General features: G+C 40.1%; 1 protein-coding gene across 1 annotated transcript in view; it reads left to right on the top strand.

The window, feature by feature from the left end:
• Positions 1–2,521: 2,521 nt before the first annotated feature.
• IARS1 (isoleucyl-tRNA synthetase 1) overlaps positions 2,522–22,846 on the top strand; it is a 703,557-nt gene continuing 683,232 nt past the window's right edge. The window contains exon 1 of the mRNA XM_069206674.1: positions 2,522–2,652. The gene's annotated coding sequence lies outside the window, so the exon portion shown is untranslated. The remainder of the gene's footprint in view (positions 2,653–22,846) is intronic.

Here is a 22,846-nt window from a genome sequence, read left to right as displayed (position 1 = left end):
GCTGCAGATCTTACATTCACAAACAGTTGTGTTGAAGATATTTATTTCACTGCTTTACTTCAGGGGACATTGTTTCTTATTTACACGTTTTACATTGTCAAACACTTACATCAGATGCTTTTAATTGGCTGACTGATCACCACCCATAATCATCCATAGCTGACCTGTCACAACCCCTAAACACCATCAATCCCTGGTATCTAAAACCACTCGCCACACCTAAACTATACTCATCCCTGAAGCCTAAAAGCCCTTTCTATCCTATAAATCCACCATCCCTGAACTATAAAGCCAAACACTACCCCAAACTCCACTCATTCCTGAACTTTAAAAAATCCCTTAATTCATCTTAGCACACCCAAACTTCACCCATCTCTGAACCCTAAATACTCATCACCACCCTTAAATACCAACCATAAATACCAACCATCCAGGACCCATAAGAACTTCTCATCACCCTAAATTACTCATCCTTGAATTCTAAAAACCCTTTTCCAATGCAATGCTGATGTTAGACCTATGAAAGAGAGTGACAAAGCTTGAAAGAGGATTTGGCGTGACAAGGAGAGTGGCAAGCTGAAGGGAGGCAAACTTTCTTAGAGAGAAATACCAGCATTTTGTTTGTTTTTGATTAATCGTTTTTAGCGAGGTAAATCTGCCTGTTTTCGCTTTAATAGCCGATTTAAAAGCAGTGCAGACAGCTCTAAAATACCTTTCACTTGATGTATTCCTGTATTTGCTCTGGTAAATTTACATTTCAGGGGGTAAAAATAACAAGTTGTACACGGTCCCAGTTGTTTTTACAGGCCGGACATAAAAATATCACTTTTGCCTGTAAAATACTGGCGTGGTGGCAAACCCACAAAGACTCGCCGTAACTGCCAAGCAGTCTTCTATCTTGTTTGACTAACGATATTGGGTGACTGTATCTTTCAAACCAAATGCTTTTCACATTGTGAGATGTTCTCAGTTTCTAGACCATTATGCTGCACAAGGGAAAAATGCTTTGCTCCGCTCGTGAGAAGGCGTCACTTAACCAGTGCTGGAATGAAGGCTGATGCAGTTGGATCCCGGATCTGGCAGCTATTATTGAGCCAGATCGGGGGAATACATCTTGGTCAACTGAAGTTTGCTGAGTTTGTCCTGGTGTAATTTGCCAACACTTCGACACATTTCAGCAGCGCCCCATGTTGTTTGCTTTCTGTTCGGAGCACCAACATGCAGGCTCCAAGAGTGGTGGTGGTGGTGTTCTTATTTTAAATTCCAGCTGGGCCTGAAACAAATGTTTAATTAAAGGCCCGTCAGCCCTCCTTTTGGTCAGGCATAATCCTGGCTGGGAGCCATGTTCAACCTTACAGCGCAATGAAGGATAAACAAAGGCACACAGTTTGTTAATACTGTACAAAAACTTAAGAGAAACTACGATTTGGATGCAAGCTTTTGACTTTGTTCATGCACTGTAACAATCATACATCTCTGTAAACCAATGTACAGAATGTTGTGTAAGACAATGATGGTGTCAAGGTGTATGTGGTCACGTCATCTTTATTTGTAGGATTCATCTGTTAAGAGTACATATCCTGGAGACTCAATGACAGGATTTGAAATGTAATATAGCACTTGAGGTTGTCTGTAATAATAACGGTTTATTATAACCAAAGAAATCCTTTTATCAGCCACAACAGATTGAGGAAAATAAAACAATGAGGTTCTAAAACCATGCCTTACTGTAAGCATGCAGTTCCTTGATACCGGTTCGTTGCTCGCTGTGCTTTATTAGGAGAAAAGCAATTTATTACTGCAGCTGATAAAAAGGAAATCTGCGTCAGAAGTAATAACTCACTTACCAAACTATATAAAATAAAAAAATTGTCATGTGCGTGTTTTACAAGATGCGCTTTGCAGGAAACACAAACCTCTGTTGTGATTTAGGAGTCAAAACGGCGACTAGACAAAACACAGCTCTCCAGCACATGTATAAACCACCAGATTTATCTCACATAATTCCCCGATATTTACAGGACACTAAGCTCGCTTAGTATTCATACAGTAGAACTAATTAAACCAGAACAGATTTACTGTCACGTTTCTCTCTGTTGCCAATTTTTTACATCCAGGCACCGAAATACCACAGTAACACCTCGAAAATATCCCACGTAAGGAAAATGAAGAAGTCGTGACAGCCCTCTGTGCCACTTCATTGAAATGAACCTGCGCGGTCTAGTGTTTAGGCCTCGTGTGAAAAATAATATCAAAGAACTGACACCCTTTGTGAACCGAGCGTGCCTGCTCAATCAACATCTTTCATATCAGCTTACAAAGGACCTCCGATTAAACCCCCTGCTAAATATTACTTTATCCATTCGTTCTTGCACGGTTGGCTTTTTTTGCACTACGCCGCCGCTTACCAGCGTCTCCGGAATCGGTCTAGCTCGCTCCTCTTGTCGCCACGCCCTCCCACTGGCGCGTCATAAAATCGTATCTGGCAGGCAGCGCACTGTAGTCCTTCTTTTGTGCTTCCTGTCTGTATTCTCGTGGCCTTGATTTGATTGGTTAGACGCGGTTTCATGCTTTCTTTCACTTGCATCATTCGGTAGAGCCGGTAGCACCGGCAGCGTGGAGCTTACAGTGAAGTAGAAGTTGACATACAGGGTAAGAATCTCGGCTTCTGCATTTACGTCTGCAGTCTCAGGAACATAGGATGGGCGAGTCATAAGTGTATGTCTCTAGTATAAAAATGTAGAACTGTTTACACGGCTACCGGCATATCAACTGTACTGTCAAGCTCGTAAACCACTGTACTTCCTGCTCTCTAACGTCGCAGACAGCAGTTTACGTGTACATCCCTCCCAAGTGATACAGTGCAAGCCAGCTAAACAGCTCCACCTGCTCAGAGGCTTTCTCCAGTGCCAGGGTAGTATTGGGATCACAGTTAGGGCTGGGCACTCCCAGAAAAAGTGGCCCACATTCCCAAATCGCTAATTGTTTTGTGGTTTTATATAGTGTGAACTGGGCCCGCATTGGAGCAATTTATATGAGCACCAGTTACATTGCACATGATCGTATCAGTTTTTATTTGTGTTGGGGAGATAAGTGATTTGACCACAATCACAGGGTATTGAGCAGATGACGTAGCTCGAACCTATTACTCAGGTTCCAACATTGCAGCTGACTGTAAGGCTACATCGGGGGAGGGGGGTGGTGACACGGCACATCAAACAAGGCACAGAGTGCAAGAATGTATAACACCGCAATATTTCTATATTTCAGAGCAAGCGGCTGCTGAATTCGCTGTTGGTATGGCCATTGTTTGCTAAATGAAGTGAGGGAAGAAGACGAGAAAATGTAGAACATGAAATACCACAGGCTACGCAACTTAAATTGCTGAATTAGACATGTCATTACATCTTTGGATGCAGGGGCCTTCAGAAGGCAGTTTGACATTCAGCGAAGTGGACGGGCGAGCGACTGAATGCGCTGCGAGGTTCAGTGGGCAATTTGACTTTCAGTGAGAGGGGCGTGAAACAGAGATGTTAGTGGGTTTTTTTTGGGTTGCAGTTTTACACAGCACAAAATTAGCCTAATGCAGAGGTCTTCAAACTGGGGGAGTGGGCCCCCAGTGATCGGGGTGGTGCGGGGGCGCCAGACTCTGGCCCAAAGAAGCATTATACAAATAACAGGCCTTTGTTTTAAGCAGAAGCATGCTATTGCATTTTTAAAAAGGTAACAGTACTTAGCTGCAAAGTTTAAATGGGTCTAGACATATTTAAACATTACCACCTTTATAAAATAATTGTGAAAAATTCTGAGTGGGGCCCAATGATTTTTATTTTTCAACTGGCGGGCGCGGTATTAAAAAGTTTGGAGACCACTGCATTATAGAGCTTCACACAGACACCGTATTTCATTACACAAAATCAAATCCATTAAAAAAATATATTTTTAGGCATGCGGAGAGCTGGTAATTTGCCAAGAATCAGAGCATGTTGAGCTGAAACCAGGACTCCAACCCAGTTTCCTAATTTTAGTGTCAGTTAAGGGCACATTCTTTCCCAGTTAGCAGCAGTAATTGATATCTGGCAGGAAAAGAACAACGGGACTATTTTATCCCTCCCACTCGGTTCCATGGAATATAAAGGGGCACAGATAAACTGATCCTCACCAGCTCCCACCATCCTATCTTTCTGGACCTCCTCTCTACCCCATTTCTCTGCAAAGCGAGAACTAATGGCTTCGCATCAGCAGCTCATTTGTGGCATCTGTCCCACCTGGAGGGAGTCGGGGGCTGGCATACTTCATGCTGTGACAAAAGGAGCAGCCCATTGTCCCTCTTTCTTTTGACAGTTAGCCAGCCTGACGTGGGTCACGCTCAGTGTATGTATGCAATGGCTGTAATAGCCTTTCACTTGTGCACTTGCAGTAGAGACGGCCCTGCCTAATTGGACTGCTTAACCCCAAAAAAGGGGCACACCAACTGGCCTCGGCCACAAGCCCATCAGCCCAGGTCCGATTACAACAACACAAACAAAACTTAAACGATTATCAGAGTGCTTTACAATAGTAAAAGGTAAAACATAGTGTCAAAAAAGGGTAGTGGATGAGATATGACTGTAGATTAGCAGTCAGCTGGGCTGCGGAGGATGAGCAGTTCATCCAAGTTTGGATGCTCTGGTGCCCGATTCATGATGGAGATGGAGCTTAGAGAGGGTTGGATGTTATGTAGAAACCCACACAGTGTTTAATATACAAGCTCAGATAGAGCAAGCACATAGTGCAAGTACAGCTAACGTCTCTCCAGCTTCCTCGTTCTATCTCAGCTTACTCCTGACTGTCGCTTACAGAATTCACCTACTATCTACATTCTACTAACACCAGCATTCCATTAGTACGTAACACATCCCCCTTTTAAAAAAAGTAGAAAGGAAACATAAGAGTTGGCAGAACTAAAGTCACAAAAAATAAAACCAAATAATTACTTCAACTATCACATTACAATGGAAAACCATAAATCACATTACAGTGGAAAACTGTCTGAAGTGTAATATGTTAACCGTACAGGAGGTTTCCTTTTCCTCCTGCTGTTGCTGGTTAATGGACAGTCCGGAATAGATTTATCACCTTCTTCCATCTCTTCTTCCTGATAATCTGCTTCGTTAGGATTATCTGCTTCGCTAGGTGAGTTTCGTTCGCCTATACTAGTACGTGCTTGAGAAACACCACTGTCTTGCAAAATGTTCTCATCTTCATTATTATTCAAAGCAACGTCATTGTTTGTGTTTGAGTCAACATTTTTTCATCTATTCCTCAATACTGTTACAGTACCTGGACCATAATGCAGAGCATTTTGCTATCTTTTGAGATTCCAGACTTTCCCATTTGATAAACGTACAGCATTACTCAATACCTCAACAACGTCCATCGGTTCATAGAACTGTCTTTCAACTTTCCAGATTTTACCAGGTTTCTTTACTCTTACCCACTGACCTACATTAATTACACATTTCTTTGTACCATGTTTATTGTCATACCACACCTTACTCTTGGATTGTAATATTCCGTCCTACTTTGAACGTTTTCTTCAGACCAATGCACAATACTGGGTTTAAATAGCCAACCAGGAGTATATTTGGGCCTGGGATTTCTCCCATGCATCAAAACAAATGGTGAATAACCAATGGTTTCATTTATAAACACACAGTAAGCCCAAAACGTTTTCACCTGAATCTTCCAATCGTCACCTTTGTTGGAATATTGAATAATATTCTTTATAACTATTAAAATGTTCAACCATGCTGTTACTGTTAGGATTTCAGGGATGTGAAACTCCTCTATCGCCCGGGACATATTGTCTGGGGTCAAGGGCAACACATTTTTTCATGTTTATTTTGTCCTTGAGACAAGTAGGTCCAATCCCCTGCAGCACAAACCCTTTGGCTGCCAGTTTACAGAGAAGGAAACTGTCTACAGTTGGGTAATATGTGTGTCCATTTGTTAATGCTGTTCAAGCTTGTATTTGTGGTTCATTAATGAAAAACCCTTAGTATTAGGGTGAGCACTATAAATAAACATTTTAAGGTCACACTGCACTACTGGCAGTGATTCCAGTAAAAAAAAAAGTACACACATGTTTGAAAAGTTTAAAAATACAAGTCTAGGTATAATGCTCCCAGATTAGATGCAAATGTTTGCAGAAGCTTGGAAGCAAGAGTTATGATTCTTTGCTTTCAGAACAAAATGTTCAGAAAAAATGCAAGTAGGAAATTTTAGGTGCTATTTCTTTGAAGCGTCACTTAATTAAATGTGTTGATGCATGCTATTGTTTCCAAAAAAATGCCCTAATGGAAAAATCAGTATAACCATTTGCAACGAGATTATGGTAAGCATGACAAAAAGCAAGCACTAGCAAAGCCAACTGACCCCATCAATTTGTTTTGTGAGTCTTGGTTTTGTCAATGCATTTCTTGTTTTGACATGGTTTTTGTAACACTTTATTGTTGTTGGAGCTGCCAGGCCCTCACCACTGGCAAAAAGAAAAAAACGTTTTTGCTCTCAAAAAGCACACATTGCCACCAGTGGCGTAACAAAGGCCCCTCAGACTCCCTCAACGGAACCCCTTCAGCACAGCATCTGCCCTGAGTGAATCTGGATGGGGGGGTGGGGGACTCCATGTTCTTTGCGGGGGCCTCCAGGTTCGTTATGCCATTGATTGCCACAGTAGTTCCTGGCACTGAACAAAATTACTTTGTGTGCCAATATGCTCCTTGTGGAAGAGCGAATGAGATCACTCACAGTAAAGCCAGACGATAGAGAAATAGAAGTTTAATAAAAACAAAATGTCTTTGTTAACACCAGGCATCATTAGGGACTCTATTCATAAAGAAAGTAACAAAATTGCACCCATAGTATATGTCTTTTAATTAGTGGCTTTCATGAATTCACAAGAACTTACAGAAGTAGACCAGGAAATCGGACTCCTAAAAAATATTTGTGAACTGTATTTTAGCACCAGCAAATATTCATGTGTAAATTTGCTTATGTAAAAATCTCAGTTTCCCTCCAACCACTTTTTTCCCAACCCTGAAAGAACTTCTACTTCTGCTATTGTCAGAAGTAAATTTCCAACCTTTCTCATTATGGGAAAAGATTAGAGAAGAGCTTGTGAAAATCCTTAAAAACTGCAAGTAACTAGGTTTTCAGACTTGAAGGCATTCCAGCCCTGGGACTATTGCTTACTGATTCCTCCTGCCCCAGCCCCAGTATCTAGATCGCGGAAAGGTGGCAGAATAAGAAACCTACTATAGTAGGGACTGAAATTGCAAACATTCAAGCCCTACTATAGTAGTCCCCTGGCATAATCAGAGAGGCTATTATCAGAGCTCTTACATAAAGAGATTGCTGTCATAATTTGTCGCCGCACTACATAGGACCAAAGGGACAAGTAGATTTTTTTTTTACAGGACAAGTAGATTTAAGAAGCAACCTGTCCCATGGACAAGTAGATATTTTATTAAATTCCACACCCCTGGGATTGTATAACAAAGTGGTCCTGTGTCTGATCCCCAACCTGTTGAAGTACTCTGTAGTTTTGTTGGATGTAAATTGTACACCATTGTAACTTAACAGGTTACTTGGTATGCCTTCTGTTAAAAATGTTTGATCCAAAAAATGTAACACTAATTCTGTGTCTATTTTCTCTATTACATGAATGATAGGCCATCTCGAAAACATGTCCATAAGGACCATCAAAACCTATAGGGGCCATGATATCAATGGCAACACTTTCCCAAGGTGATTTAGGATTTGCAACTTCATCTAATGGAGGTCTCATGGTAATTAATGCCTTGTCAGCCGTTTTACACACCTGGCAACCACTAACAAATTGTTCCATGTCCCCATCAATACCAGGCCACCAAAACAATGCTTTGATCGTCTGATTCGATTTCACAGTGCCAAAATAACTCTCTCACCCCTCCAGATATTCTCATTCTCCACTTCAAGTTTGAACCTAACTTCCCAATAGAGTTTCAATAAGTTTTCTAAATTGTTCTTTTTGGGCCAAGATTTCTCTATATAATCCCTGATTTTGGTTAATTCTTCATCACAATTAAGTTCTGATACCCATTCATCCTTTTTTATACACACATTTGCATAGCCTTGAACAAGTGCCATTTGATCAGCGTTCCATATGTTTAGTCATTGTAGATAAAAAGTCTGCTATTAATTTGTTTTCCTGAAATATATTCAACTTTATACAAATAGTCTTGTAATTTGATTGCTAATCTGGCTACCCTCGCAGATGTATTACCAGTTCCTTCATTGGTGAGAACTCTAGAGGCTCATGATCACAGCGTAAAGTAAAATGTCTCCCCCCGCCCCCAAATAAAAGCCCTGAAGTGATCCGCTGCCCATGCACAGGCCATTTTTCTTTTTCTGTTAAGGAGTATTTCTCCTCAGTGGATGATAATGATGTGGCTGCATAAGCGATAATAAATTCAGTACTTTTGTCATCCATTTGGGACAATACAGACCCTAAACCTTTACTACTTGTATCTGCTGTTATTACACTATGTAAATCTGGGTCGAAACTTTTACGAGAAGCATCATAAGCTATACATTCCTTGATATTGCAAAAGTCAGCATCGCATTCTGATGACCATCCAAATTTAACCCTATTTTTTAACAATTGTCTAAAGGTATAAGTTCTAGCAGCAAAGTTGGGGATGGACTTGGGACAAAACTCAACTAGCCCAAGGAAAGATATGTCATCTTTACAATTTAGAGCTGGTGCATTTCTAATAGCGTCCACTAGGTTCGGTTTGGGCTTCATCCCATTGCAATCTATGATATGACCTAAATATGTGACGCAGTTAGCTGCAAAAGTACATTTTGACTATTCTATGGTCAACCCATTAGTTTCTAGTGTTTTCATAACTTCCATCTGTGTTCTATCATAGTCCATCTTATTTTTCCCAAAAACTAAGATATAATCTTGAAAGAACTTTGTGTTACTTATTTTGCCCAATAGCTGTTGCATTAAACGTTGGCAGTCCGCTGATGCTAAACCGAACGGCATTCTCTCAAACTGAAAACAGCCCTGCGGCGTTAAGGATGCTGTGTATTGCTTACTATTATCTGCAAGTGGGATTTGATGATACGCTATGGATAAATCTAATGTAGAATACAACTCGGTCCCTTTTAATAGAGATAGCATTTAATTTATTTTGGGCAATGGGAATTGATCGACTAAAATGTTGTCCTTAAGGTACCTTAAATCAACACAATATCTAAGTTTACTGTTACTCCGCTTCACTGCAACAAGTGGAGAAACCCATTCAGAAGATTCTATAGGTTCAATTATACATGAGTTTACTAATTTTTCTAATTCATATGCTTCCTCATTTCTTAAGGCCATCAGTATGTTTCTGACTTTGTGGTGTTTGGGTACAGCCCCTTTTTAAAGTTTTATTTTATGTTCAAAACAATTCAGTTTACCAGTGCTCTTCTGAAATACAGATTGAAACCTTTCCAAAAGGCGATTTCCCATTTTCAAGCCCTCGTCCATAACTAACGCTTGTTCTCTTCAATTGGAGTCCAGAATGATGTGCAGATTCTTTTGTTCCTTTCATCTGAGAACAGACTGACCCTTTTTTGAAACATATAATTTACTCTAAGTGTTGTGATTCTTGAAATCAAACTTAAACCAACAGTAGCCCACAATATCTGTTTCTCCCCCATAACCCTCCAGATCAATGTCTGAGGGAAATAATTTGACTCCCATTTTGTTAATATAAAAACTTTTTCCAAACCTCCTCATTAACAATTGTATAGGGTGAACCTGAATCAGCATAAACTCTAATGCTCACCCCACCTATTTTCATGCTACACTCTGGTTTGTTTCCAGTTAACATACATCTATTGCTGATGTTCGAGATCAGTTTTTCCTTGAATTGTGAACCAATTTCTGAAACGCCATCCTCTTTGCTGCATCATTGCTCTCAGTTTCTAATTTTTCTTGAATATATTTTACCGATTTGGTACAAACTTTTATAATGGCCCATAATTCCACATGCTCTGCACCTGACTTTCTTTGCTGGACAGGATTTGGTAAATACCAAATGCTCTCGACCTCCACATCTGTAGCATTTAGAACTTTCTTTGTTAGGTTTTGAAATTTTGCCTGTCTTATCTTCAAACTTATGTTGTCTTATGGAGCTCTTATCTGTGATCTTAGCAGCCATTCCGTCATCTTTAATTTCTGTTTTTAAGGCATTCACGCATCTACTAGAGGTCTCTGCTTTACGTAATATTGCTAATATATCATCTAAACAAGCATTTCCATTCATCCATAACTACTTGGTCATGCACAAGGTCATCCAACAACACCCCCCAAACGCACAATCAATGGGTAACCTTTTTAACTCACTCACATAGTCATCAATAGTTTCCGTTTTAAGTTGTTTCCTTTGAAAAAATGTGTAACGTGTAATGCCTATGAAAACTTTTGGAGAAAAATGTTTATCAAGATCATCTATTGCTCTGAAGAACGTGTTGTCATCAACCCTGCCAGGAGTCGATTTCCTCACCTGATTAAAAGTCTTAAGACCTTGAGGGCACAACGAGTGTAGTAATATGTGTTTTTTGTGTTCAGCAATCATTTTACCGTCTGAATCCACTGTCTGAATATAATTAATATACTTTTCACTCTGACCATTTCAAAGTGGGTTCAGATCCTGCTGGTCAAAACACCTGTGGAGGACTTCATGAGAATGTGTGTTGACTCACTGTAAAATGTAATTCCCGGAAAAGCCCAGAATTTATGCAACTCTAAGTCACTGAAGTAAATGTTCTGTGCTGTATTAGTAGAAAATGGTGTGCGGCTCACCAGGAAACTCTGCTTGTGATCCACACAGGTGTGCGAATCACCGCACTAAATTTTATCTTTGTATGAGTTCTGTGCTGTATCAGCAGAAAATGGTGTGCAAATCACTTAGAAACTCTGCTTGTGGTCCACACAGTTGTGCAAACCACTGCATTAAATTTTATAATGTTAACACCCAACTCTTAAAGGGTCAGTTTCACTTATCCGCACAGGTGTGCGAATCACCGTAAATTTTTATCGGTCTGAGTCTACATGATGTTTACAAAATGGTGGCATTTAATGGACATACGTGCCGAGTGGTTCACTGCTGTCCGATGCTTGCACTGAACTGCTGGAGTGAGAGACGCAGCTAGTGTTATGAGCTGATGCAGCGTGCGTTCTGAGTGATGAAAGCCTCCAACACTACGCACAAGGGTAATTGTATTCAGAGAACGAGCTGCAAGGTGAATTAGCCTTGACAGGCCTACCAGAACTGCCAAAAGGCCCGTCTCTGGTAAGTTACTCACTCTGTATAATTTGTCCCCATAAGTTCAATGAGAAAGTAGTTACAGCAGGTACAGATAATATCTCTGTAGCTCTCCAGCTTCCTCGCTCTATCTCAGCCTCCACTCAACTGTCACTTACAGAATTCACCTACGAACTACATTCTACTAACACCAACATTCCTTTAGTACATCACAGTGGGGCACTGCATCATCACAGGATACAGCATGGAGCAGTAAACAGAGTGGTGGCCTTCTGAAGTCACAACGTTCCGTTAGCCTTCCTCCGCTGGCGACCTCCCAGAAGTGACAAATTGTAGGCTGCTCAGGATTGGAAGTAGGAAGGGAGAGAAAGGTTATTAAGTTTTCATTTTGCCAGAGTGTGACGTTCTCATGTTTTCACCGTACGTTTGACATTTAATGCATTGTTTGTGTGACACTTTTAGTAGTAACACTTAACTGGAGCACAGGGGGAGAACAATTACGCAGAAAGAGAAAAGAGTTGATATAGAAGATTTAGAGATGGAGCTGAGAGACACACAGGTGCGAAAGTGTCATTGGGTAAAGAGGTGGGTGGGCATGAAGGTAAGGGTCAGAAGGAGGTCAATCTTTTTGTCTTTGTTGATCATGGCTGAGAATTACTCTACATAAAGTTTATGTGTGGGGAACAGACTGGAGAGGACACATGAAAAAAACACTCCAGGCCAGTTCTTTGTATTTTAAATGTCTTGTTTGAAATAGGAATTTGTTTTTCTGCAAATTTGAATGATGTTTTGTTACTGCATATTCTAAATCCATGCTACTAAGTAGTACCTTGCTGTGCTCTATCTTTAGATGAGACCGCGCTGCCTGGGTGTAGAATAGTAAGATGGTTTCTTCGAAATAAATCCTCTGACAGCGAGCTCTGATAACGAAGTTGTCTGTTTTAATAAGGGTCCACGACAGTCATCAGAAACAACCGTACAGCTTGAGCATCAAAACAGGAATGCCAGCACACGGATCTAGAACCCAGCAATAGGTTCTATTCCAACAGTATGGAACCTACTACAATTAAAAGTAAATACTACTATAGATAAGGATTAATGAACGGGTAAAACAGAATAACAAAATACAATATTAAAATACTAATATAACTAAATATTAAAGATAACTTAAAAGATAATAATATAAATAAGTATTACAGATTACTACATCATCTTCCCCCTTAACAACCAAAATAAATAGAGACATTATATAAACATAGCCTAATATGTAATCATCAAACTTTGAGGGAACTCTGACAAGTCTGTGACTACGCGTATACACAGGATCAGCTGCAGGACACGGAGAATTAATGAGTTCATGTTCGTCACAAGAGTTCTCCAGTTGGCAAGGATTGCTTCTACTTTCATGAGTTTTCCGTGCAGGATCCTCTATAAAAGTGCTACTAGAGCTGGCATCATCTTCTTGCCCAGCATAAACGCGTTTAAAAATTTCTGCTTGTGGCGAGGATATGGGAACAACACAATTTCTGTTCCACCATCCTTTACCTTCCAGGAGAACAGAATACTTAGTAACTTTAATCACTTTAGCAGGTAGAGAAAATCTTGATATACCTTTAGACACTTTGTATGGTTTTTTAATTAAAACCCAGTCATTCACATTAATTTGAATATCATACACACCTCTTCTTGAGTCATAGTCATGTTTCTGCACCATCTGTTTTTCATAAACTCTTTGTCTCAACTCACTCAAATCCACATTTGTAGCTTTATTACACAAAGGAGACATCCATCTTGGACATAAGCGGGATCTAGATTCCCTACCTCTAAGTAGCACAAAAGGAGAAAGACCAGTAGTAGAATGTGGTGTATTTAAATATGCCCATATTTTTTCATTCCAAAACTCAACCACATTGCAATTAGTCGCTATGGCTGTCTGAATACCTTCTTTCAAAATGCAGTTGGCCCTTTCCACTAAGCCATTTGAAGCTGGACTATATAAGGATACGCGTGAATGTTTAATGTCGAAACTAGTCATAAAATTTCCAATCTTGGAAGAAGTAAATTGTACCCCATTATCGGTAATAATAACAGACGGTGGGCCTTCTACAGAGAATATAAAAACGATATGACTGATTCTGTGTCAGCATGCGCAACAAAAGTATAATAAATCCACTTCGAAAAATAGTCTATGGCAACTATCATATAACTCATGTTCTTGGGTAGCATGTGAAACGGACCTGAAAAATCAATAGCAATATTTTCCCAAGGAGCACTAGGAAAAGGAATGGTATGTAATGGTTTGCTGTGACATTTCCAATGTTTATCAGACACCACACAAAAAGAACACTGACTTACAAAATCTGCTACTTGTTTGTCAAGACCCGGCCACCAGTACTTTTCCTGGAGCCTCCAGCAGGTGGCTGATATGCCCAGATGACCTTCGTGTGCAGCTTTTATCAAAAGAGGTTTCAATTCATACGGCGGAATGCAAACTGAACCCCTCATGCAGACTCCATTTTCACACGACAACTCTGAAGCCAGCTGACAAAATGTGTTGAGCTCCCCACTAAACTTCCTGTTGTTAGGCCAACCATGTTTAATGTGGAACATTACTTCAGACAATAAAGTATCCTTGGACATGCTCAAATTCCAATCCTGCTCAGAGAAAAGGCCTTCCGAAGCGGAAACAATGTCTAAAGTTCCAACTACACATTATATATCATCATCCTCAGTATTAGATTGAGACAAAGGCAAAGGCAAACGAGAAAGACAGTCTGCCCTAACATTTTTACCACCAGGAAGATACTTGACATCCAAATTGTAATCTGGAAAGTAGCCTAACTAATCTAGCAGATGCTCTTCCTAAACTATTTCCATCCATAAGATATACAAGAGGTTTATGATCTGTGTATAAAGTACAACTCGTGCCCCAGATATAAGTTTTAAATTTATGAACTGCCCAGACACAAGCTAACGCTTCTCTCTCAATAGTACTATAATTGCTTTCAGCTTCAGTGAGAGATCTGGATGCAAAAGCAATAGTATGTTCTTGATCCCTGACCCATTGTCCAAACACTGCCCCAAGACCTTTAAGACTAGCGTCAACAGTAATAAATGACTTAGCAGAAGGTATGAAAGATTTTAACGCTGGAGCCGACACAACAATTCTTTTGATGGCAGCAAACGCATCAAGTGCTTGCTCACCCCAATCAAATTTACTACCTTTCTTCAACAAAGACCTGAGCGGTTGAACAATCATGGCATAACCTTCAACAAATCTAGAATAGTATTCACACAAGCCCAAGAATGAGCAAATCTCATCTTTGTTGGTGGGGCAAGGTGCATTGGTAATTGCTTCCAAGTTCCCTTGTTTGGGTCTGATTCCTTCTGCAGAAATAGTGTGGCCTAAATATTCCACACTCTTCACCAAGAACTTACATTTTTCGCTTTTAATGGTCATGCCACAACCACTGAGAATAGTAAACACTTTATCCAAAAGAATTCTATGTTCCGCCATGTTCTCAGTGTGAATTAAAATGTCATCCTGGAAAGCACACACATTAGTAACATTTCCAAATAAAGAGTCCATCATCTTCTGGAAGACACTAGCCGCAGACGCTAAGCCAAAAGGTAATCTAAGGTATTTGAAAGCACCAAATGGTGTTACAAATGTAGTAAGATCTTGAGAACATTCACTGAGAGCAATTTGATGATACGCAGAACGTAAGTCTATTGTAGAAAAAACTTTTGAAGTACCCAAACTAGAGATAATTTCTTGAATGCGAGGAAAGGGATGACAGTCTACAAGTATATTCTTGTTAAGAGATCTTAAGTCTACACATAACCTCAAATCCCCATTCTTTTTTTTCGTGAGTACAACTGGCGAAACCCATTCCGACGAATCAGTGTAAGTTGTTACGCCCTCTTTAACAAGTTTCTCTAAAAGACTTTTTAATTGTCCCCTCACCGAAACAGGAACTGGCCTTACTTTGTGTGTAATAGGAACAGCACCATCTTTCAACTTAATGCAATGTTCAAAACCTCTAACCATGCCAACATGATTAGCAAATACCTGAGGAAACTTATCCATAAAAGATTTAGGGAGAATGTTACATGAGTCTTTTAAAATGTCATTGTCAGAATTAAGTAGTGTAATCTCTGACACTTCTACAGGTAAATCTCCTAATGCAATAGGGTTGTCACATCCGGGACGAAGTATAATTCCCAATTTCGCCAAATCTTTCCACCCCACAATGTCTCTACCATTCACTGCCACATACATTTTCGTTACTGTACTTCTTTCTAAAATAGTTAGAGTGGCCAAGAAATAACCTAAGAGATCAATGTCATGATCCCCAAAAGCTTTGGGACTGATGTCAGCATCTTGTAAAATTTTTGTAGACTGCCAAAACTTGCGGTATGTCACATCTGCAAGTATAGTGATAGGTGAACCTGAGTCAGCCATGACAAATATCTCTATTAAATCCATTCTTGCCTTACAAATAGGTCCTTTGACCTTCTTGGAAGAAAGAATGTCTACTGTTAACACCATATTGGATAACTTATTCATGCAATCCTTCATCATACAACTTTTATCTGGCTGTTCCTCAGAAGTGTATACATTGTTCACTTTCATTTGCATACTATTGGAAGAAGGTCTATATGTACAATTGATTTGTTTGCAAACAGCTTGAAAGTGGCCAACTCTATTACATTTCAAGCATTTTTTGCCCAATGCTGGACAGAATTGACTATTGCCAAAATGACCACGTGAACCACAACGGAAACATAGAGCAGTATTTCTAGTTTGTTTCACGTTTCTATCCTTAATGTAACAGATTTCAGAATCTTCAGTCACTTGATTTAGATTTATATGTTCAGACTGTCCACCAATCACCTTGGATGTAACAATAGATCTCTCTACAGCTTTGGCTATGTCAACTGTTTCATCTAGAGAGGGATTGCGACAAGCTAATAAACGTTCTTGAATTTTCTTAGAATAGCAATGGAATACAACTTGATCTCTAATATGCACATCCACATTGCTACCAAAGTCACATCTTGCAGCGAGCACACGTAAGTTTGCCACATATTCATCAACTGACTCATCCATAGCTTGTTTGCACATTGCAAAATTAAATCTATCAAGTAAGACGTTGGACTCATCCGAAAATTGTTTCCTAATCCTTTCTTTACCTTCCATGTACACATTCCACGCGGCATTATCTCCACTACTTCCACTGGGTAAAGGAATAGCAGGTAGATTATCAAACACACATTGCCAGGCCACACCGAGATGATTGAAAAGTAGGGCTAATTTTCTAGTAGGAGAAAAATCATTAGCATCAATGGCAACTAAATAATTTTCAAAAATTCTTGTCCACTCACTCCACTTAATGTCAGGTTTACCACCCCTGGATAAAAATGGTGGTGGTTGAACCACTGTATGATTGGAAGCCATATTGCATAACTACCAGTTCCCTACTTATCAGTAACTTACTTATACTCTATAATATATATATATATATATAATTTTTTTTTATATCATAGTGAGAAGTTATGACTGAAACCTTGTTCACAATCTGTGACTAATATAACAATTAAGCGAGACTCAGTTTCCTTTGATATCTATCCCAACAGTCCAAATAAACTCGAAGATTTATCCAGAAACGACGAGTGATCGCAAATTAAAACACTCGATTTGTATTCAGCTCGAGTAAACTAAAAAACAATGTCAGAACCAAAATAATGCTGTCCGTAATGAGTCACGTATCCAAGCAACTAAAGGCTTGTGAGAGACGCACTCCGTATGCAACAGGTAACTAGGCAACGCTTGTAAACAAGCTCCCAGAATGCCAGAAATAGAAGAAGGATTCCGTGTATCCACCTTGCAACGTCACAGTAGAACTGTTCACGCGATTAGCTGAACTCGCGCATCCACGCCGCAACGTCCCCAAATAAATCACTGTTTAAATGAAAACAGTTCACGTGCGATGAAACCGACATGTGGAGTTTAACGCTAGACGACAAAACGTTATCATCCAAAGAAAAAAAAATACGTGTACACAGGATTGTCGGTCTAAAACTGTCTTTCTCCGACGAACTGCAAGACCTCTCCGGTGATCTGGCCGCTGAGCACTGGTCGGTGAACCCTTCCCAATCGATGACTCACGAACACAAGGAATTTCTTTAACACCCCACTCCTGGTACCAATGTAGAATAGTAAGATGGTTTCTTCGAAATAAATCCTCTGACAGCGAGCTCTGATAACGAAGTTGTCTGTTTTTAATAAGGGTCCACGACAGTCATCAGAAACAACCGTACAGCTTGAGCATCAAAACAGGAATGCCAGCACACGGATCTAGAACCCAGCAATAGGTTCTATTCCAACAGTATGGAACCTACTACAATTAAAAGTAAATACTACTATAGATAAGGATTAATGAACGGGTAAAACAGAATAACAAAATACAATACTAAAATACTAATATATCTAAATATTAAAGATAACTTAAAAGATAATAATATAAATAAGTATTACAGATTACTTCATCTACTACACTGGGGTATGTGCTCCTTCCTGGTACCTGCTCAATGTGGGGTTATTGGAGGGTATGAGGGAAGGGGGACGGTTTTCCAGACAAAGTGTACAAGGAGCTCCTGGATGTGGAGAGTAAGGCTTAGGATGAAGGCTTTCATGGTGTGAGTGATAACATTTCCATATGCTCACCGCTGAGATCGACAAAGCTCCAATAAGTAGTAAAATACTACTTATTTCTCTAAGATGCAGGCACCAGGGGAGAGTAGAGACAGGGCATTAATACCCCTTCTCTTCCGAGGATTCTCACTTGACTGCACAGTGTGACCTCAGATGCATAACTTTTAACTTGCTCTTTCTCTGGCCCCTTAACTGAAGAAATCGGGAGTGCTTGGAATTAGACTCTTAAGAACTTTAGGGCACAGATAAAATATGGTCTGAAAGTACAAGAATAGGGTTTATTGAAGCGACAAAAGAATTAAGATTTGTTCTAGCCTTCTGTCTTAGAATCGCAGGCTGTCCTGATTTTCAAGTGACAATCGAGGCTTACTTTCAAGGGAATGTAAATATGTTCTAAATGGGTATTGTGGGCTGAGAAGCCGGATGGTTCGAGTTCTATCCCCCAGCCTTGATTACATGAACGAACAAGGGTTACTTCAGCATGCAACATTATGTGTATTTGCTCTAATTCAGTCGATGCCGAAAATTAGAGTGCTCAGAAATGGGGCTATTTTGTGCTCAAACTAACTTTTATAGCAGGTGCCTACCCCCACCGAAAAGCAGGAAGTTTTTACCAAGTGTACAGTGAATACTTCGTGCCTTGTGCATAATGTCACAGTTTGATGCCGCTGGGAGGGGAGACCCTGGCCCACTGATTTCTTCACTCTAACTCCCAGAAAAGTGACAGATGTATGGTATTACCTAATATTTATTTATGCTAATTTATAGAGCACGGACATTACCCAGAGGTGCTAGAGCACTTTGCAAGAGACTACATGCGCTTCCTTTTGAAGCGCGAGGAGTCTTTAGGCTAAAGCTTATACTCGGTTGGGCACGAGGGCCATGGCGTTAGCAGGAATCAGTTCTAAGCTGGATGTGTCACGCTAGGGAGTGCTGCAGTCTGGCTGGTGGATGCAGTTGCTTAAATATTTGATGTTTTTGTGTGTGAACAGCACATATTACAATATGTTTTTCATGCGCTGCACCTGCCTGCACCAGAGGCAAAACATGCCTATTCACTGCCTTTAGCAGATCCACCTGCGGTGGAAGATCCAGCAGGAGCAAGTTTGCCTCAGAGGGGCCGAGTGGGGCTGCCAAGAAAAACATAATTCTGTTTTTGCGTTATGGGAAACAAACAATGTATCCCACTGCCGGGTCACCATAACAATGAGTCCACGGGCAAGGTAAATTTGATTCGCAGGCAGTGCATCGATACAGAGATTCTGTGCTCTGCACTGGGATGTTTTTTGGAGAGTTTCACGATCCACAATGTGTGTCAGGGAGCTATGTGTGCATGACTTAACCTTTTTATAATGGTGATGCGGACACAAGCATTAAAATGCGTTAGTGTAACCCCTAATGCTTGGTACGTGGCAGGGCTAGACATTGATATGTGCACCAAAATTTAGAGTCTTCTGCTGTGTGAAATCTGAGGGTGTTGCTGTGTCGCAATGGTTGGTTTGCAATTGAGCATGTTTGGGTCATCTAACCATATTTGTACAAGAGGGATGATGGGAGATACAAAGAAACCCTGTCTTCTGTGAATTAATTTTAAGTTGATGTATGGTCATCCAGGATTGTAGCTTCTTCAGTGTTCTTATGAGCATATTAATGTCATCAGGAGATGAAAGGTTCACATATATGTACATCAGCAAATAAGTGGAATGAAATGTTTCAGCTGCTTAAAAGCGAAGTCAAAGTTTCTATTTAATATTTGGAAAATGTGGGTGAATCAATGGAGCATTGTGGGACTCCTTGTTCAAGAACTGCAGGAGTTTAGAAGTAATTTTTATTTGTTGTGAGCATTTGGTTATAACTCAACTATGATACAATAGAACCCTCTAAGCCCATACATTGTTTAAGGATCTTTTAATAGATAGGCATATTTGACAATGTCAGTCGTTTCTGACAAGTTAAGAATAACTGGAAGGTAGGATTCACCTTGTTTTCTAGGGTAAATAGGGGATGTTGAAGTTTCTCATCTTGCCTTTCGATATTTGACTCCAAAACTAGCATCTCGTCCCTAAGATGTTATTTTAACGCATAGAATTGCGAAGACTATGAAGAGGTTGTAAGGCCAGTCAGCGTGGATATGAGCGCCAGTCCTGTGATTTCCCTATTTAGAGATTATCAGGTCGAAAATATTGCCTTGTGTGTAAGTGGGGTATAAGCATGATTTGTCAAGGTTATTGCTGAGTAAGATAATTTTCAGCTGTTAGGCTGCAGGGTCCTGATTGTTTCATTCCCATAGGACATCTGGGCTGCATTGGAGCTAATATTCTGCGCAATGCATTTATATTGTAACAGGTAAGGAAGGTAGCATGAAAAGGTATGACCGGGAAATTGTGATGGATAGGAATAAACAATGAGGTCAGGACGTATGATATAATTCTGAGTGCAGGGGTTGAGAAGCTACTATGAGTGAGAATGTATTGGCCATTTCATTTGAGAGTGGAGTTGATACCATCTTTTCTGTTGGAATGTGTATTCGTTGTATATAAGGGGAGAGAAACTGACTGGTCTTTTGTCAGCAGTGATTCCCTTGAGCATATATGGCACACAATGAGGAAGCAAGAGGGTAGGAAAAACCTGGTTGAGTCCTCCCTAAGGTACACAATAACACGCGTATGCATCCAGGTCTCAACTGGTGGTCATTCCCTTGAACAAATGCAAAAGAGATTTTGGAATAAACACCTCACCCACGCCTTATTGTGGTGTGCTTCATCATGGGTGTCTGTCCACACCATGGAAAGATGAATACCACCATGGAGGACTCAACCTTATGTGGGAATTCTTATAAAAAATCACACCGGTTTGGAGCAGGGATTCAGAAAATTAAAAATGTCTTATTTCTGTGGAAATTTCATTTTATTTTTTGGGTACCAATGACCTGATTAAAATGTATTATTTAGGTTGTATAAAAGTAACAACATTATACTTCAGAAGAGTGTTTGTTGAAATGGAGATCGGAATCCAAAAGGACATAAGCAGCAATTGTAAACGATATAGGGCACATAAGTCCATTTTCTGTTTCCTTGAACACTATACTTGAACCAGAAAACTAACCCTACTGTTGCCAAGTACACCATCCCCTAACCTTAACATCTAATTTTCATCCGGCCCACGTTATCATTTTTGTTTTTAAGCACAACAAAGCAAGTAGAACGCTACAAGAATGCACATATATACAATGATTTAAAATTCCTGCCGGTGACACCCACATGACCACAAACAAAACAGAACTCCAATGACCACACAACTTGCACACTATTGTGGTCGCTAGTCCAGGGGTGTAAAACCTTTTGTATGAAGAGAGCCCCTTATGTTCAATTAGAATTATTGCAAGCTACTATTGTTATTAGTGCTGTAATAATGACCACTTCAGGAAAAATTACATTACTAGCAACCATATGCAAGATTACCAGCGTGACCACCTCAGTGCATCAGGCAGGGTTGCCAGCAGTAAGCAAGCATTGGCAAAGTCAATAAATCTTTCCTATGAGAACTATTGGCTGTGGCAGTGTTTTGTAGCCATGCTGTGCAGCAGCATGGATGCTTTGCAGTGTGGCTAAAACTAATTTAGGAGGGCACTATAACACAGTCAGTGCTAATGCACTTTTTTTAAGGCGCATTAGCTCTGCATCTATCATAGCCATTTTTTTATTAATATTTTCTGTTGCGCTGCTACAACCATACACACAAATCATTGCCAAAGTCCGCAACGTCCTTGGTGTACAGTATGAACAAAAGGCGATGGCAGAGGCAGTAGTCGGAGTCGAGACCTGTTAGCTTTGCCAAAGCCTGTTAGGTATCAGTACAATATCCCTGTAATTCTTAGCAAATCAGTTAATCTCCCATGAGTGAAAAAGTAAAAAATGACACTTGGCAATGAATCCTATCACATAAAGAAAGCAGTTGTGCCCATGTCATTGTCTTAGTGGAAATACATTTGGAAGCAGCTAAAATCTGTTTTCACAATAAACATCCATTTCAAACGAGAAAAGGTCTTCTTTGAAGTGTGTTTCGCACAGTGAAACATAGCTATAAATGGCAAGAGGCTCAACAAGGACAACAGAGAAGATGGAAAAATATAAAAGTAGTGTCACAATGCAATCAGCGGAAGGACAGCGGTCACAAATGAACAATAAGTGCTTGGTCCATGCTTCTTCTGAAAGAAGGGGAAGTGAAGCAGCATGCGCTGGCCAATTACAAGGGAGCAAATAAAAGTGACAATGAAGCTAATAAATGTTAAGCAATGTGCGGGCTGCAGGTCCGTTGTATACAATATCTCTAACAAGCCAGAGCACATGCAGTGCATGCGCTGTCCCAGGTGAGACTTAAAAAAACATTATCTGTTTGAACTGCCTCTATGTAGGTAAAACATGCCAGCCACAATGCAGTGCTCCTGTCACAAAAGTAATAATATTCGTAATAAGGTATCCACATAATGTATCACTCAAAAATCAGCTTTAAATATATTTTGGGAATTCATTCAGTTTTCTCCAAATATCAGTTTATGAATTCTGAAAATAGACACATTTTCATCTTAAATAGACAGTTGTAGCTTAAATACATTTGATTCAACCAAGCAAACGGTTGCAGTTTAGTAGGCTAGGGTGCACACAGGATAGCTGCTTGCAGGTACTTGGAGGGATACCAATAGCACCAAGCTACTTGTTGGAGAAGCCCACACTATCCAAAGTCTGACCAACGCAAACTACTCTAAAATACACATTTCTGTAGC

The sequence above is a fragment of the Pleurodeles waltl genome, chromosome 9 (genome assembly GCF_031143425.1).
Source record: "Pleurodeles waltl isolate 20211129_DDA chromosome 9, aPleWal1.hap1.20221129, whole genome shotgun sequence".
NCBI lineage: Eukaryota > Metazoa > Chordata > Amphibia > Caudata > Salamandridae > Pleurodeles > Pleurodeles waltl.
The sequence above is the reverse complement of the archived record's forward strand: the minus strand, read 5'-3'. Positions and strand labels throughout refer to the sequence as shown.